Consider the following 20,222-nt stretch of genomic DNA (forward strand, 5'->3'; position numbering starts at 1 on the left):
TGTATTGTGAGCTCTAACTGTTTTTAGTGAATTTTGGGGGTTTTCTGTATCTAAAAGTATGTCATCTGAAAACAGTGACCTTTTAACTTTTTTTTTCCACTTTGGTTGGCATTTACTTCTTCTGCTTGCCTAATTGTCTGGCAAGGAATTCCAATACTACTTTGAATAAAAGTGATGAAAATGGGTTTCCTTGTCTTGTCCCAGCTCATAGAGAGAATGCCTTCAGCTTTTCAACATTCAGTGTTATTTTGCATTGGTTGATAGGTATGGCCTTCATTATGTGAAGACATGTTTTTTTCTGTACCTGATTCATTTAGGTGTTTTATAATAGAAGATGTTGTAGTTTACCAACTGCCTTTTCTGTCTATTGAATTGATCACATAAAGTTTATCCTGCTTTCTACTGATGTAGTGTATGGTGTTTATTAATTCAGTTCCATTAAATAATTCTTGCATTCCAGGGATGAATTTTACTTGATTGAAAGGTAACACATTTGCAATATGCTGCTGGATTCAGTTTGCTGTCTTTCTGTTGAGGATTTTTGGATCTGTATTCAAGGACATTGGCCTATAGCTTTTCTTGCTAATTTCTTGTCCAGCTTTGTCTGTTAAGGTCATGATGGTCTCATAAAATAAATTTGGAATAATTTTCTCTTCTTCTATTTTTTGGAATAATCAAACTTTTTGGTGTTTGTTAAAACTCAACAGTGAAGTCTTCTGGTCCTGGAGTTTACTTTAATGGGCAACATTTTTTTATGACTAATTCAATCACTCCACTTATTATTGGAGTGTTCCGGTATTTTGTTTCTCATGATTCAATCTTGATAAGGTGTGTGTATCCAGAAACACACACACAAACACATATGTATATGATTGCATTTATTACACATATATGATTCTACTACATATGTACATATAATTGTTCATAATAATCCTTTGCATTTCTGTGGTTCTGTTTTAGTATTTCCATTTTCACCTCTGATTTTATTTATCTTATTTTAGTTCTTTTTTTGTGGCCAGGTTACAAAAGGCTCATCAGTTTTCTTAATCTTTTCAGTGAACTAATTCTTCATTTAATTGATTTTTAATAGACCTTTAGTCTGTATTTCATTTATTTATGCTGTGAGTTTTATTATTCTATTTTTATTAATTTTGGCTTTGATTTGTTAATTTTCTATTTCTTTTTGTAATTTTTTAAAATTTGAAATGCAGACTGACACACACAAACATTCACAGACACACACACACACACACACACACAGAGTGAGACACAGAGATATCCTTCATCTATGGTTCCTCCCCAAATGCCCACAACAGGGCAAGTCAAAGCCAAGACCCAGAACACCATCCAGTGTGTCCCATTTGGGTGGCTGGGATCAAAGCCTTGAACCACCATTTGCTGCCCCCTAGTACATGCATTAGTACAAAGCTGGACTAGTAGAATTTAGTTGAATTTGAATGATAACCTCTGACTTCCTATACCAGAATAGAGATAAGCTTTTCAGTTTCACAAGATCAGTGGCTGTGCTTAGAAAGATTTATTGGGGGAAAAAAAAAGAGCAGAGGAAGATAAGAGCAGGATCTTTAAAGAAGGGCAAGATCTATAGAGGGAAAAAAATCGAAGTCCTTCAGGTTAAGAATGCCAATGTGAGAAAAGATACTTCTAGGAGGTGCACTTGGTGTGGCTCGGGCAAGACTGTTGAACAGTTTTGTTTGTTTGCAAAATGTCAGTGTAGAGAAACATTGCGATGTAAAGACAGAGAAGAACAGCTCATTTTCATCTAACTTCTAAGTCAAAATTGCTCCTGCAAAGTGGTAATATTAATCAAATGTATTATCTGTTATAACAAAGGTAAACAGATCTCATTTTGTACTTCTGATTGGCTGGAAATAATCCAGACTACAGAATATAGATATTTCTTGGTTCAAGTCATAGTTATATAAGTAAATGACAATTCAGATTTAAGAAATTATTTATTATTTGCTGAACCATAGTTTATTCCACCTAAAAAGGGATAAAAATTTATCTTATATGGCCAGCGCCACAGCTCACTAGGCTAATCCTCCTCCTGTGGCTCCAGCACACCAGGTTCTAGTCCCCATTGGGGTGCCGGATTCTGTCCCGGTTGCCCCTCTTCCAGGCCAGCTCTCTGCTATGGCCAGGGAGTGCAGTGGAGGATGACCCAAGTCCTTGGGCCCTGCACCCCATGGGAGACCAGGATAAGTACCTGGCTCCTGCCATCGGATCAGCGCGGTGCGCTGGCCGCAGCGCACTGGCCGCGGCGGCCATTGGAGGGTGAACCAACTGCAAAGGAAGACCTTTCTCTCTGTCTCTCTCTCTCACTATGCACTCTGCCTGTCAAAAAAATATAGGTTGTTATAGTTAAATGAAATAAATTATACTAGGGATGCCAGTGTTGCAGGTGGTGGCTTTACCTGCTTTGCCATCATGCTGGTGCATGATCAATTAGGTGATTTTTGTCATTGTGTGAACATCAGAATGTGTGTAAACAAACTAAGATGGCTAGATGGCTATGACTTCAGTAGGCAACACATAGTTTGTAACCACGTATGTGGCCCACCATTAACTGAAATGTTATCATGCAATACATAACCATAAATATGTAACAAATATTATATACATTATATGTATAATTTCAGAGAAAATAACAGCTTTTGGTCTTAATAGAAAATAATTGACATACAACTTTAAATGAATATTCATTATGTAGGTGTTATTATGTAACATTTATTTCACAGATAAGAAGATAATTTATGGAAAAGTACTTGTAAGAGTTTTAAAATAAACATGTTTTGCTCTATGTAGTCAGTATTTTTCATTTGATAACAAAGCTATTGATGAAATTAATAGAAAAGCACTTACTGTTTTCTCAAATTTAGTGTTGACTAAAACTAAAAAAGGAAATAAAGGAAAAAGAAAGAAAAATAAGGAAGAAAGGAAGGAAAGAAAGAAATAAAAAAGGAAGGAAGGACAGAAGGAAGAAAGGAAGAAAGAAAGAGAGAAAAAAGAAAGAAGGGGGTGTCATATTCTTAGAATTTTGTATCTATGAACTACACTGAATCTGTTCTCTTTGTATTAACATCACATTAGCACAAACAAAATTAAAATAGTAGAAGAAAAAATTTACACTGTCAGAAATCTCATACGGTTTTCAATCAAATTTAGTGTCATTATATAATTTTGTTTGGAAGTATTGGCAGATCCTTTAAGTAACACCAGTAGCAAGTAATGAGGGATCTTCAATACAGAAAAAAGCATATTATGGAAAACGTCATGTAGAGACTTCAAATATTTTGCATCCAAGTAAACGCATAATAACTTGTTACAAGATTTCCAAACAGAATCCAGTTTGAGACATTAAGGCGGATGAAACATCAGTTTTAAAAGAAGCTTTTTCAGAGTAGTAGGAATTTTGCTAAAATCAAAGTAAGAACAAACATCAAATTGGTGTTGAAACTTGGGTGGAAGAGTGATGAAGTCACTGAAGCTGTATAAAAATGTTAGGATAACAGTGATCCAGAAGAACAGTAATTCACACATGGATTACTGATTTTACAAGTAATTTTTCTTAATTAATTTATATTTATTTTAAAGTCAGACGGACAGAGACAGACAGAGGTATTCCATCTACTGGCTCATTCCCCAAAGGCCCAAAACAGCCAAGGGTGGGCTAGACCAAAGCCAAGAGCTGGGAAGCCATTTCTTGTACCCCATGTGGATGGCAGGAATCCAGTCACCTAAGCTATCCTCTGGTTCCTCTAAGGGTGTACACCAGCACAAAGCTGGAACTAGCAGCAAAGCCCGAAATTAAAAACCCAGATACTTTGATATAGCACTGGGCATCCCAGGTGGCAGCCCAACGACCACACCAAATGGCCAATGTAGATAGCCAATTTTAAGAAGGCTAAAGACAAAGATGAAGGTGAGGGGCCAGCACTATGGCATAGCAGGTAAAGCTGCCACTTGCAATGCAGGCATCCCATATGGGCACTGGTTCGAGAGCCAGCTGCTCCACTTGCAATCCAGCTCTCTGCTGTGGACTGGTAAAACAGTCCAGAATAGTTCTAGTGCTTGGGCCCCTGCACCTGCACAGGAGACCTAGAAGAAGCTCCTGGCTCTTGGCTCTTGGCCTCAAATCGGAGCAGCTCCAGCCATTGTGGCCATCTGGGGAGTGAGCCAGCAGATGGAAGACTTCTATCTCTCTGCCTTTGCTTCTGCCTCTCTGTAACTCTTCTTTTCAAATAAATAAATAAATCTTTAAAAAAAAATGAAGGTGAAGCCTACTGCAGCAGAATAGCCACATCAATTTGCCTGGAGAAGATTCTTCTTGAATATGTCCTAAATAAAGAAGACTGACAATTCACACCAGAAACAACAGCCAACGGTGTCGACATTTCAGTTGGTTCATCTTATATAATTTTGGCTGAGAAATTAACCTGGAGTAGTTTTTCTGTTCATTATGTGCCATAACTGTTGCTCCTAGATGACTTCAGACAAGACCAGAGCTTTGAATAGAAATTGTAAATACCTGAGACCAAGATCCTGAAGCATTTCTTGAAATAATTGTAATGGAAGATGCAATATGGATTTGCCAATGTGATTTTGAAGACTAAGCACAATCAAAGCAATGGCTTCCAAGAGGCAGAAGTGGTCCAGTCAAAGCCAAAGTGGAGCAGTTACAAACAAAGATCACAACAAGCATATTCAGGATGCTCAAGTAATTTTCCTTTTTGGTTTTCCTGAAAGTCCAACAAATGACAAAATCTGCCTTGTCGGGGGCTGTTTGAGGAAATTATCAGAAGTTTTAGCAAAACCCCACTCCAGGAAAACTTAGAGTCCTCGACCATGACACTGCTCCTGCTCCTTTCTCTCATCAAACAAGATCAAACAAGATCAATGTTGTGTGAATTTTGATGGTAAATCATTACTCATCCACCTTACAGTCATGATTTTAATCTTTCTGAGTTCTTAATTCTCAATTTTAAAAACATTAAAGCACACCTATTTTTCTTCAGTTAATATTACTGAAAGACTTCATTGACAGGATCAGTACCCCAGGGCCCTCAGACTTTCTGTAATGGACTAAATGGGTGGCATCATCACCTACACCACCATCCTGAACTGCATAGAATTTATGTTTAGAAACAAACTTCACATTTTTAATTTTATCTTTTAATTCCATTTTCCATGATTCTATTGAAATTCCTTTATGTATTTATATTTTTAGTGAAAGTTTACACAGACTGAGGATTTGAAGGCAAGGTATTAATGTTCTTCAGCTTCTATGCTTTCTGCATGTTAGGGGTTGAATTGTGCGCCCTAAAATAGGTATATTGAAGTCATAATGCCCCAGCATCTCTGAATGTATCCTCAATTGGCAATAGGTTCTTGACAGAGGACTTAACATTAAAAAGAGTCATTAGGCTATCCTAACTCAATATGACTGGTGTCCTATCAAAGGAGGAAAATTGCATGCAGTGTGAAACACACAGAAGGTTTCTTTTTTTTCTTTTTTTGACAGGCAGAGTTAGACACTGAGAGAGACAGAGAGAAAAGTCTTCCTTTTCTGTTGGTTCACCCCCCAAATGGCCGCTAAGACTGGAGTGCTGCACCAATCTGAAGCCAGGAGCCAGGTGCTTCCTCCTGGTCTCCCATGCAGGTGCAGGGCCCAAGGACCTGGGATATCCTCCACTGCACTCCCGAGCCACAGCAGAGAGCTGGACTGGAAGAGGAGCAACCAGGACAGAATCCGGTGCCCTGACCAGGACTAGAACCCGGGGTGCCGGTGCCACAGGCAGAGGATTAGCCTAGTGAGCCATGGCACCGGCTTGCTCCACTTCTGATACAGCTCTCTGGTATGTCTGGGAGAGCACTGAAAGATGGCCCAGGTGCTTCGGCCCCTGCACCTGTGTGGGAAGTGAGGAAGAGGCTCCTGGCTCCTGGCTTTGGATCAACGCAGCTTTGGCTGCTGCAGCCAATTGGAGAGTGAACCAGCGGATGGAAGACTTCTCTCTCCCTGTGTAACTCTGACTTTCAAATAAATAAAATAAAATAAATAAAATCTTTAAAAATATATTATGCAAGAATTACCCATTATAGCAGTATTTACTATTATTTCTTTTAGCTTTGGGAAGCATTATTAACAAAACGAATTTAAGGAGAAAAATCACTTCTGAAAATGCAATGATAATAGCAATACACAATCTGATTCATGGCTAGAAGGTATAAAAATGTTGTATTATTGGTTTTTGAGTTGTGTTGAATTTAATAAGAAAAACAGAGGGATGTTAAGCTTATAAACAACTGATTTTATTGTTTTAACAGTTTGAAAAACCAATAGTTTTCAGGCTATTATAATTAAAGTCACCCTGAACTGTGGCAAGATGTGTAAACAAGTAACATATGTATATGCTATGATAATTTTAGCTATTTTATTCTATTTACTTATTTAGTCTTAATTACTCTATGAATCAAAGTAAGGCAGACAAATAGGAAATCAATACAAGTGCAAGGAAAGCAGAATGCAAACCATGCCCATGTCTGTTTAGAGGGCTCCACAGCAGAATCCTAGACAGACTTCAACTGTAAATGATAAATAATGCAACGCCTGTTCCAGAAGCATAATGCATGTAGATTCAAGCAATAACTTGCAAATGTGAGGAAACTTGTAGGTAAATGACAGAATCCTAAAAATGTAGTTATATTGCTGAAGCAGTATTTTATACATTGTTTTCATATATGATGGTGAATTCCTTGGGATTTCTGAAGGTTAGGCAAAGAAGTCATTGCATTAAAAAATGACTCTAACAGTTGCAGACTGCCTGAATACCTTCATAATTAATTTCTTTGGAAAAGCCTTATATTCTTGCTCTATGAACCTGAGAATCAAATGTTTTCTTCCAAGAGCAGAAATTGAAATGTCACCACATTCATATTCATTATACTGATAAACATAGGTGAGTAAAATGATATATGCCATATATCATTAATATGTTTAACATTGGCCAATTTTTCTTTTAAATCATATTAAATTTATTTGGAAAAGTGTACTTCTCCTAACCTCTTGACTTTCAAGATTCTTTGATTCATAGTATAATTCTTTAAAAACTTTTAGGGGATTCTAATATCCAGGTCAAGATATAATAATTACAGAACTGTAAATGACAGTTTGTGAACATGTATTTTAATTGTCAAACATACTTTGGGTTTGATTTATGGCATTTAGCTATCTAAATGTATTAATTTAGCAAGACAAATGCCAAATGCCCACTTCATGACACACCAATGAAATATAATTTTTCTTTTACATTTATTCTTTAGAAAAAAATAAAATTTTGATGTGTGAGTTGTAATTCAAACATTAGCACATGTTCTCCTGTCTATGTGGGAGAGGAAATTAAAAAAATAAAAAGAAATATCTCTGTGTATCAGTTCTGCTGAAACATAGTGCTTTTTTTTTTTTAAACTTTTATTTTATTTTATTTTTTTTAACAGGAAGGGTGGACAGTGAGAGAGAGAGACAGAGAGAAAGGTCTTCCTTTGCAGTTGGTTCACCCTCCAATGGCCGCCTCGGCCGGCGTGCTGCGGCCTGCGCACTGCGCTGATCCGGTGGCAGGAGCCAGGAGCCAGGAGCCAGGTGCTTTTCCTGGTCTCCCATGGGGTGCAGGGCCCAAGCACCTGGGCAATCCTCCACTGCACTCCCTGGCCATAGCAGAGAGCTGGCCTGGAAGAGGGGCAACCGGGACAGAATCCGGCGCCCCGACCGGGACTAGAACCCGGTGTGCCGGTGCCGCAAGGCGGAGGATTAGCCTAGTGAGCCGCGGCGCCGGCCACATAGTGCTTTGTTAAACTGTGTTTTAAATCCTTGTCAAACAAATTGATAAGAATTATGTACTCGTGTATTACTAAAGATTTTAAAACTTATATAAAAGAAGTTGAAGATCTTTTCATTTGATTTTTATTTATAGCTTCTGCTTATTTTCCTGGGCTATTATGCTTTTTTGTGCTTTTTATTTGTTGAACTCTTTATTTAGAGGTGGCATTAAGCTTATATTTGTAATGTAAATAAAAATACATCATTTCAACAATAATAAACAAGTAAATAAAGGATGGATATTGTAAATATGATGGAAAGTAACAAATGGCTTCATGTTTCTTCCCTAGCCGTTTCTCCTTTGGATTGAATCCCACCAATTCATAACGATATTTTCTCTATAAGTGTGGTATCTAAACCCCTACTTTAATTAGTCCAAAGAGTAAACTCACTTCTCATGTCTACCATTAAAGTTCCAACCGCATAGAAATTTCATGAGAGACATGATTCTAAACCTACTGATCATGTGAGCAATTTAGCACTGAGTTTCTACTGGCCTAAATGTTTACTATAAGAAAATTGTAACCATAATCACAGGGTATCAGAATGCGAAGCATTCTGGATCCCTTATCTGGATGCATTAGTTTATCTTCTATTGTAATGAATCATTGAAACATTGTTCTAATTTTAGATAAATGCACATACATGATATAGTAGCTACATAACCAAAGAACATCTGTGCCCTTGTACTTAGTTTTGCTCATTTATGGGGAAGTTTTGCATTTTCTAAAACAGCAATGCCAAACATCCCTCCTTTTTTAACTGATTGACAGTCACCGTTCTGTCAGCATTTCTCTAATATCAGTTATGATTTTATACATGTGCATGAGTTTATAAATGTTCATAAACCTATATGTAACAAGCTACTCTTGGCCTCTCCCATTCGTGCGTATAATGTATTTGCATTTCAAATAACCACTCAAATCTTTAACACATACCCAGGACTCCAAATAAGTTCATTTAACTTTCCAACCATGCCAGTACACCGAGACCAGACCTCTGTGGCATGATGGGAAGTGTGCCGTCCTGGACTCCAACTTGCCTGCTTGCAGGTACAGTGCTACTGCTTCCACTAAGTGCCACTGGCTCCAACATGCAGTGACTATCCTTGGTAACCTCTGCTCTTCTCACTATTTCTCTACATCAAGCCCTGTGAAATCTGTCGGTGACCCATTGCCAAATCCTACTGAGCAAGACTGTCCCCATTCTCATCTTCAGGGACATGGTTGGAGTGGTCCTTGATGAAGCAGAAGTTCATGAGGAAGTGGAGAATCCACCCTGTCTTCTCTTCTGTACAATGCATGCAAATGTTGCTATTTGCGTCTTTCACTTTTGCATTTCATTTTCTTTTAGTGTATTTCTCTTATAATATCTACAAAGTTCTAACACGGCTCAAATAGCAATTGTCCTACTAAGCTCCTCTTTCCCAAATCTTGGTCTCTTATTGAATATGCATTTCCTGCAGATCTTCCATGGTAGCCTGTGCAGTGGTGCAGTGTGTTAAGTCACAGACTGCAGCGCTAGCACCCCATACTGGCACCAGTTCAAGTCCTGGGTGCTCCATTTCCAACCCAGCTCCCTGCTGATGCTCCTGAGGAAGCAGCAAAAGATGGTTCAAATTCTTGGGCCTCTGCACCCATGTGGAAAACTAGATGGAAGCTCCTGATTCTGGCATTTGCCCAGTACCAGCTGTTGCACCATTTGGTGAGGGAATGAGAAGATGAAAGGTCTCTCTCTCTCTCTCTCTCTCTCTCATTGCTTCTCCTTCTGTCTCTCTCTATAATTCTGCCTTTCAAATAAATAAATATAAATCTTACAAAAAACCGATCTGCCTTACTCATTTCCTGGAGTGTCTGTTTAGGTCTAACCCCAAATGTAATCATGCTAGCACCTATAACACAATTATCTCCATATATCTAAAGACAGCTCAACTGAGTTTTCTTTCTCTTTTTTTCATCATGATTCTTAATTTCTTCTGTTTCTATACAGAGTGAAAGAGATGGAAAGGGGGGGAGGAAGGGGGGAGGGAGGCAGGGAGGGAGGAAAGAAGGAAGGAAGGAAGGAAGGAAGGAAGGAAGGAAGGAAGGAAGGAAGGAAGGAAGGAAGGAAGGAAGGAAAAAGAGGGAGGAATGAGGGAGGGAGGAAGAAAAACAAACAAGCAATTGGTATGATGAAGTGGAAAAACTCAGAACATTATGTTACCATGAATACCTTCAAACACAGCCAAATGTTCTGAAGACTCTAAATTAAGCCCTTCAATCTAATCTAATTATCTTTCACTGTTTCATGCCCACCAGCTGGATTCATATTGCAATTATTTGATTGGGAATTTTGAGTCAGGCTTATGGAAATCAGTAGAATAAATAGTAATCAGTGCAAACCTAAGCCCAACATGAAAAGTATTCTGAGATTATATTTTTCATTAGATTGAGTAACTGTATTTCATATAAAACAGAAAACATTTTTAAAACTCTATGGCTTTTATTGGGTTATTAAGACTGTCAATCAAAACAGTCAGATATAATGTTGTAACAAGCAGTTAAGTGCTTGGTCTAATGGTTAATTTTTTATTTGCTTATTTGAAAGACAAAGTGGAGAGAAGGGGAGGAGAGAGAGAGGAAAGAGAGAGAGAGAGAGAGAGAGCAGCCTAACCCACTGGACGACAATGCTAGCCCCATGGTCTAACAGTTAATATGCTAGTTAAGACATTTACATCTCCTATCTGAGTGCCTGCGTTTGAATCCTGCCTGGGCTCCCAATTCCAGCTTCCTGCCAATGCACACCCTGAGAATCAGTGGTGATGGCTCACATACTAGCATTCCTGGCACCAATATAGAAGACCTGTATTGAGTTCCCATCTTCTGGCTTCAACCTAACACATCTCTGGCAGCTGTATGTATGGGTGTGGGGTGGTGGTGGTGAACCAGTGACTGGGAGATTTCTGTTTCTCTGCTTCTAAAATAACTGAATAAATAAACTTAAAATCTCTTGCTATAAAGTGAAGGGCATATGTTTCACTCAAGCTGCTAGTGGACCTGACAGCACTTCCAACACCTGAAACACCATCAATCGATATAACAGAGTGAAACGGGATCTAGAAAGTTATGCAATAGCTTCAAAAACTTCTGCCTCAATCCAAGGATTGCAGAAGTGTCAGAATACTAAAATGTTGATAAACAAACCACTGACTTCCACAATTTGCCATTCTGGTCCTCAACAATTTTGGAGTACATTATCATTTGTTATCAACCAATCCTCACAATCATGTGAGTCATTTATATACTCTTTTATATAAAAGAAAAATGTGGCTCATTGACTAGTCTAAAGTGGGAAATAATGACCAGCCAAATGAGGAAAGCAAAGCTTGTCTTACTTACACTGGCGGAGCCTCACAGAAGGCAGAGGCATGATGAGGTTTACAGGTGAGAAAAGGGCTGGCTACTGGTGTGCCCATTGGGCTGTTGGCACTGAGAGCTGTATACAGCTGAAGAGAAGAAGGGAGCATCCTCTGTGATCAGTTAGGAGAGTGTATTAGGCTTTTTCTGGAGAATTCTAAGTTGAAAGGGCTGGCAAAAATAGGAAAGCCAGTGGCCATTGATCAACCTCCTACTGTTCTGGGCTTATTGCTACAGCAGTTGAGATTGGCCTCCTGTACCTGCTGCAACAGAGTTTGTGGGTCAGAGTCTGCTGTACTAGAAGATAGAGCCTTTATCTATTTTTATATTCAGTCTGTCAGTTTCTTTTACTCACTTTCCTGAGTCATGAATTAAGGCAAGTCTCATGTCCTTGAATCACTTTATGGTGAAGAATAACTTAAATATTGACTCATAACTATGATAGTCAGTGATTATGTTCAAGAATAGTGTTTAAAAGCACAAGTGACAGCTCTAGCAGTTATTTCCAAGGGAACATGTGTTGATCTATTTCTTGGCAGGGACAGATGTTTTTTTTCTTCCCCCTCATCTACATTTTTTGGTACAGACAGAGAAATTTCATTTCATCCTCAGTAGTCAATATCAAACCTTCTTTATAAGCAAAAATCTGCAAATCTTCTGTTGTAAAAAATTTTATATATGTATTTATATGTAATTATATGTTTGTGCATGTATGTGTTTATATATGGAATTATATGAGAGGACTTCAAAAATTCATGGAAAATTGGAATTATTACAAACTAATTTTGGTTCAAAAATGTTTAAATCTATGTAACTTTTTTCATAACACATGCTTTCATGAACATTTTGAGTCACATGCATTGATTTCAAAATACTTTTGCACCATAATAAACATCTTTTATCTCTATTTACCATGAACTCTTGGAAGTGCATAAGTGAAAGTATATGTGTGAATAGATATTTAGATTAAGGACAGTTTACCATGTGGTTATTGATAATTATTCATTCCATCACGTTGGCTCTAGATTTTGCAGCATCAGATAGATCATCTGAAATAGAATACAAAATCATGAGACAGCCCATTTGTAGTCAGTAGATATTTAACATAATGCAAATAAGAGCTTTCATAATGTATATTTATCATATTTAGTAAAAATCTTAAATATCCCAAATCTAACATTTTTTCATGTCCCTTATGAAGTCAATGAAAATTTTTATTCATCATTCTTGCTGAATGTTAGCAATGATCCCGTTTATGCAATATAGTTCATGCAATTTGATACAAATCATAAATCAATTAATGAACTAATGTTCCCACAAGCAAATAACAGAAATGAAAGTGTTTATTACCAAATCATTCATATTTTAAGGACACATCTTAATTTGAAGAAAGTCAGCAGAATATGAACCAATAATGCAGTAATTGTAAAAGTGTAATATTTTCAGGGGACTGATAATATGTGTCTAAGTTGTTTCTTTACTCATTGTCACTCAAGGATACATGGCCTGTTTTTTTTTTCTTTTTTAAGTTTTTATTTAATGAATACATTTTTTCATAGATATCTTTAGGAATATAGTAGTTCTTTCCTCCAAACCCACCCCTCCCCCAACTCCCATCCCACCTCCCTCTCCATCTCTCATCTCCTTCTTCATTATGGTTCATTTTTAGTTCAATTTTATATACAGAGGATCAGCTCTATGTTAAGCACAGATTTCAACAGTTTGCACCCAAGCACACACACAACATATAGAACACAGTTTGGAAACAAAATTTGCAGTAGATTCTCATAGTACACCACGTTAAGGACAGAGGTCCTACATGGGGAGTAAGTGCAGAGTGACTTCTGTTGTTGATTTAACAATTAACACTCTTATTTATGATGTCAGTGATCACCTGAGGTTCTTGCCATAGGCTGCCAAGGCTATGGAAGCCTTTTGTGACCATAGACTCCATCGGTATTTGGACACGGCCATAAACAAAGTGGATGTTCCCTCCTCCCTTCAGAGGAGGTCTTTGATGACCCTTTCTTTCCACTGAGGTCTCACAGAGATCCTCCGTGTAGGGTATTTTTTTGACGGGATCTTCTTAACATCAAGCACAAGGCGATCCAGTGCACCATTCATTCTGACATGCCCTCCTGTGGGTCCCCTATAGCTGTCTTCTGTTTGCCTGTGTCCCTGGATACTTGGGAACCACATCCTACCACTCTCTAAGGAGCACCCTCAGCACCTGTGATCTCTTGTCTTCACAGTCATTCTCTCTATATAGAACATCAGACTTCTGCTATGGTTTCTAATCTCCAAACCAATTTTTTGCAAACTCTCATAAATAAGGTTTTCCTGGCAAGCTTGTTCAAAATGCAAACACTTAGACTGGAGATGTTAACCCAGCAAGCTCGGTTTTGAGGCTCCACTTTTGCAGTAGGCAACTAAGTGCAAGTGAATGCTCTGCTCTGATTTAGACTGATCCACTGTGGTGTCGAATAGGCAACTTAAACAACACAGGCACAAATGGGAATGTCTTACACCTTTGTCAGGATGTCTCACATGCTCTGCTTTCTTCTTTCCTCTGCAGAATCATTCTTTCCTTTTCCCTTTTCTTCAGAGTATTCAGTTTCATGTTCTCTATCCACAATCCTCACACATAGTTGCTTCTTTGAACCACAGGATCCTTGCCCCTGCTGGTTTTTTTCTTTTGGAAAACTTTTCAATGGGTAATTTACTTAGTTGTTCTCCAGTGACACCTTCTCAGAGGAATTCCCTGCCCACTTCTCTCCCAAACCTCCTCTCTCTACCACATTGACCAACAACAGTTCTCTCTCTCTCTCTCTTTCTCTTTGTACCCATGTTTCACTTACAGATGTGATCTGCACTGACTTCCTGATTTTCTCATTTGTCCTGATGACCATGGTAGCACACACGCACATGGTGGCAAAGATTTTGGTTTATTTTCTTTAATCTATGTATCCAATGCCTTTAACAATATAGGACCCAGAAGGTGTAAAGTCAGTAATGTGGAAGGAAGGAAGGAAGGAAGGAAGGAAGGAAGGAAGGAAGGAAGGGAGAAGGAGAAAGAGTAGGCAGTAGAGAGATGTCTTTGATATACAGTGCATCACCAAAATTTTTCCTTTAATGTAATCTCCTTCCTGTCCCCATTTCATTCTTTATTTTTTTCCATGCTAGTTTCTTCAATCACTTAGCAGTTTAAACTTAGCTAAATAATTTGGTCAGTTCCTGACCCCTTTTGTTGTCTATGCATAATAGACAACACCTGTAGGAGACAAGAAATTGGACTGGAAATTAATATATTAAATGTTATTAAATATATTAATATTATTATAATAATGAATATTAAATATATTAAATAATGTTTTGAAATTCTGTAACTTCATAATCTGTCCTAAATCAGTGTGGCTGCCATATATCCATAGCCAGAAGAATATCAGTGTTCTCTCTGTGTGGTCTCCCTATCTGTCTTCAGCTAGCTCACCTGTGGAGATGATCAGTGAGCAGATTCTATGTTCTGGCAGTCTCTCAGTACTGGACTTTACAGATTTGGTCCTTTCCTGGAGGGTGGGTATTCCATTCTCTGGGAACAGCAGGAGGAGATGAAAAGGATGGAAGGAAGCTCACCTACTTGGAATGAAAAGAGAACAAGCCAACATACTTACTGTTCTTTCCATTCCACACAATCAGTTATATGGTAGCACTAAGTCAGATACAGGAAGGAGTACAGAGAGGCAACATTATGCTTAGTGAGGTTGGGGAGAAGCAAAGGAAGGCTGAATGCTGGATGTTGGTGATGACAGCCTTACAGAGCTTTCTAAGTCTATGTCTTGCTTGGCAGTGAGTTGGGGGATTCATCAAGCAATGTAGAAGAGGCTGATGAAATAGAATTGGGGCAGCCAGTGCAGTGGCTCACTTGGTTAGCCCTCCACCTGCGGCACTGGCATCCCATATGGGCACCTGGTACTAGTCCCGGTTGCTCCTTTTCCAGTCCAACTCTCTACTGTGGCCCGGGAGGGCAGTGGAGGATTGCCCAAGTCCTTGGGCCCCTGCACCTGCATGGGAGACTGGGAAGAAGCACCTGGCTCCTGGCGTCAGATCTGCACAGTGCCGGCTGTAGCGACCATTAGGGGAGTGAACCAATGGAAGGAAAATCTTTCTCTCTGTCTCTCTGTCTATAACTCTATGTGTCAAATTAAAAAAAAAAAAAGAAATAGAATTGGGGCTCAAAAATGTCTATTTTCCTAGAAGCTGTATAATAATCCAGTGTCTCACTAAATGCCACCCTTCTTTTTTGGTTTATACCATGAAAGCATAGATGGGTGTTGCTTCTAGGGGTCACTACTACACTTGATCTTAACTTAAAGGCCAAGAAGCAATAGAGGTCACTATTAAAGTAGAAGGACATCCCATAGAAAGTGAGAATCATTCCTACCAGATGAAAGGCAGCTCGATTTTAGTGTTAGGTTTTCAGGTCAGCTCCCATGGAAAGCCTAGAGCCCTTGGGGAAATGGACTGTCCAGGACATCAATGTCCATGACTCCAGAAAGAGCCCAGCATAAGAAGCCTGGGGTGATAGATGCCTCATTTGATGATCTAAGCCCAGTGTAGATACTTGAGAGAATCAGAGCAGAGTGAAAGAGAGAAGAGATTGGTTAGGGGCAAGCAACCCCCAAATTATTGGGCATTTGTTCAAGCTACCTTAAAATTATGCAGTTTAACCCTGAAATCCATTTACTTTGGATCATCAAACCATTTTATCCACATACCTATTATAATGTATATAATTTAAATATTTGTGCAGAAGGATAAACTTATCCAATGATGAAACTGTTAACAATTACATTTAGTCATTCCTCAGAGAGCTTGGGATTTTCTTACAGATAAATTCTGTAGGTTTACCATGCAGGATCTTAATCCCTACTGAATAGTAACGATTGTGCTGATTGTTAACCTGAGAACATGTAATTTTTCTATCTCTTTTCACTGCAGTACATAACACTAAACAATATCACCTTGGATTTCTTTGAAAGTTAAGAAAAATCCATGGATGTTCTGTATAGACAGAGAACAATAGAGTACCTGAGCTAATCTTATTTCAGACTGAAGAGTGCCACAGCACTGGAAAGAATGAGATACATTGGGATATAGCAAATTTAAGATACTTTTTTTTTTAATCTTCAAAGAAGTTTTATGTTCTGCTCTCTATTTCTCCCTATGGAAGCTTTAAAAGGAGAGAGAGGGAAAAAGAAATCATGTATGAGTCAATGCCTTTATCTTTCAAGGGAAGTTTAAAGATGAGATTCAAACTTATTTTTTCCCCCAAAAAAGGCCATTTAGGACCTCCTATAAGGTATGCAATTTTAAGAATGATTTGTATTCTGTCAAAGTAAAATAAATGTATTAGCTTGAAAGAAAAGAATCTTTACCAAGATTGCAATGAGTTTCCAGGGAGCTGAGCTTAACAGACTGCCTTTATAGGGACAGGCCTTTGTAGAGGGGTTGCACAGTAGGATTCCATGCTCAGTAGTTTGAAGTCGTCTTTGCATAAGTGTCATTTCTTCTCTCTGTTGGATGGTATGTGCTCCTGATTCATCACAACTTCAGAGGCAATCTGTGGAGGAAGTCTTTGTAGTGTACACGTTCCCTGTCGTAAGGCTCAGGCCGCCTGCCTTTTGCACTGAAATGGTGCATGTATCTCTGTCAGTAGAGGTACTCTGTGCATGGTAAACATCTGACACTTGTGCCCCTGCCCATTGGAGAGTAGCCACAGAGTATGTGTTTGAATCCTCAGTGGCTGGCCCACAGTCAGCTCTCAATATCACATTAATGAAAAACAATGAATAGGTGGACTGCTTTAAGTCAGGGTTTCCCCCAGTGGAAATTAGACACACTCCTATTAGAAGAAACAATCATATCAGAATGGAATGGGACAAACAGTGTGACATTACAAAGTTTGAATAGAGTGGTCCAATCCATGCCATTGATGTGATTTGTCTACGTGGATGGCTATGAGAGCAGGGCAAAGGAATTGGCCTCAAACTAAAACTGAATGTTGCTATTACTTAGGTTCCCATGTTACTTAAATTCGTGACAAAGAAGCAGACTTGATGCCTAAAATATTCTCTTGGGATCAGAAAAAGGAGTGTTTTTCTATCACAACTTATTGTTTATTTTCTACATTCCATGTTGCTTTATTTTTTGTAAAAATATAAAATTTATTTTAAAATCTCATATCAAATTAAATTATAAGTTTTAAAAGTAAAAACAAAAGCAGGCAGCTTATTTGATCATGTTTTCCTTCTGATCATCCAAGCAAAGCAGCAAGTCAGAGCTTTCTGCTCTCCTCATAGCTCAAGGAGTGAAGAAGAAAGGGTGACACTTGTGGTAGCTTCGAAAACATTACTACTTATATGCAACCATCGCTATTGTAAACCCAGTATCATAAAGACCATACAAAAATGAGTGAGATAGTTCTGCCTACTAAGGTTTCTTAAACTGGAGTAGGTGTTCAGTCTAGCAATTAAGACACCTGCTTCTGACACCAGAATGCCTGGGATCAATTTCCAGCTCTGGCTTCTGATTCCAGTTTCCTGCTAATGCACACCCTGCAAGGCACCAGTGATAATTCATGTACTTGGGAGATTCTCTCTCTCTCTCTCTTTCTGGCTCTCATAAATAGAAAAGTAATAAAAACACTTTAAAAGTCATTCTAATTGATACGTAATTATCATACAATTAAATGGAATCATTTTAATGGTGCAATAAGATTTGGCAAATGTCTTCTGTGTAATGACCTGTACAGACTGTGACATAAAACACTTATATCCCACAGAAAGGACATTTGTGCCCCATTTATAAGCAGTTGTCCCAATCTGTCCAGGGTGATTACTGGTCTTTTATCAGTTTTGCCATTGCAGAATTTCATAGAAATAGAATTGATTTTATGTCTGTCTTTTTTCACTGAGCATGTATTGTGAATCATCCCAGGTGTTGCAAATATGAGTAATTCTTCACTATTGTTGCTGAGAAATACTTTGTTGTTACTACTGAGTATTCCACAGTGTGCTTACTCATTCACCTGTTGAAACTTTTTTTTATGTTTCCTACTTGTTTTGAATAAGGGTGCTATGAACACATTCATATAACTTTTCCAAAGCTGCATCCTTTTACAACCATACCAGCAATGCATTAGAAATTAAATTGTTAGGTGAACTTGAAAAAGGATCATTATGAAAGAGAGAGAGAGAGAGAGAAAGAGAAAAAATAAATTGCTAAACATTTATCCTGTCATTTTTTTTTATGTCAGTCATTGTAGCATGTGGATATTGGTGTCTGCTGATGCTTTTTTTTTTGTAAGCTTTATTTCTTTGTTCAAAAACAAATTTACAGAGAGAGAAGTGACAGAGAGAGAGAGAGATCTTCCATCTGCTGTTCCACTTCCCAGATGACCACAACAACCAGGCTGGGCCTCTTCTGGGTCTCCCATGCGGGTGCAAGGGCCCAAGGGCTTGGGGCATCCTCTACTTCTTTCCCAGATGCATTAACAGGGAGCTAGATCAGAAGTGGAGCAGCCCGGACTCAAATCTGTGCCTATACGGGATGCGGGTGCTACAGGCCCTGGCTTTAATTCATGGCACCACATCACTGGCTCCTCCAGGTTGTTTTAATTTGTATTTTCTTGATGAAGAGTGATGGTGAATATCTTACCATGTGCTTATTGTTACATATATCATGGACTGCATATTGGTGTGGTTGTTTGTCTTATAATTGAATTGTATTTTTTATAAATTCTCTTGAGAATATTTTGATAAAATTTGTTTTATTGATATTTTCCTAATTTATCTTCTGCTTATTATTTAGTGTCTTTAGATAATTTTTAAAATTATGAGGTTCAGTTTATCAAATTTTATCTGAGGTTAAAGCTACTTATGTCTTATTCAAGAAATCTTTGCTTACTTCAGTGTTATAAAATTTTCTCCTTTGTTTTCTCTTAAAATGTTAAAGCATATGAGTTAAATTTAATTTAAGGTGGGAAAGTAAGCAGTAAAGATGTTATAAGTGATATAAAATTATCCAAGTACTATTTTTTGAGAAAAAATATTTATCTATATTCCCATTGATTTACCTTTAAAACACTTCATTCTCTACTAACAGTTTTGTGAAAAAAAAAAGATTAAAAAAAATGGTAGATTTCCCTTGAGACCTTCAAAGAAGATACTGTTATGTACAATTTGGATAGTTAACATTTTTTAACAAATTTGAGAAAGAACTCCTAAATTTCTGTACAAAAACATTCTAATGGACTTTTTCCATTGATTCTGTTAATGAATTTGTGGGAAGATGCATTTTAAAATAAGATGCATTTAAATTAATGATGGAAACATTGTTAAATGTTCATTTACATGATATAACTCTGTTGGTTTCATGCTTTTTTTTGTTGTTTTTACTACACATATCTTGCTTTATTGATTATTTTCCTAAAAACTGATGTTCCTAATACTTGAAAATGCATTTTATAAATTTATTTAGAAATTCTATAATTCAATGCTAATATGAAAACAATTCTTTTTTTGTATAAACCATTTATTCTATGACAGTGCTATATTCCTTTAGTGTTTCTTGTTGTTATACTGTTTATTTCTTAAAGTGTTCTCTTCTTTTTGTTTAAAATTTGCTTATCTTTTTGAAAGTCAGTTTCAGAGAGAGAGAGAGAAGGATAGACAGACAGAGATAGAGAGATATCTTAAAACAACCACTAGTTAACTCCCCAAATGACCACAACAGCCGGGGCTGGCCAGGCCAAAGTCAGGAGCCTGAAACTTCATCTGGGTCTTCTCCGTGGTGCAGGGGCCATCTTTCACTGCTTTCCTGGGTGCATTAGCAGGGAGCTAGATCAGAAGCAGTGCAGCCAGGATTTACAACTG

This window comes from Oryctolagus cuniculus, chromosome 6, assembly GCF_964237555.1.
Source record: "Oryctolagus cuniculus chromosome 6, mOryCun1.1, whole genome shotgun sequence".
In the NCBI taxonomy this organism is placed as follows: Eukaryota; Metazoa; Chordata; class Mammalia; order Lagomorpha; family Leporidae; genus Oryctolagus; species Oryctolagus cuniculus.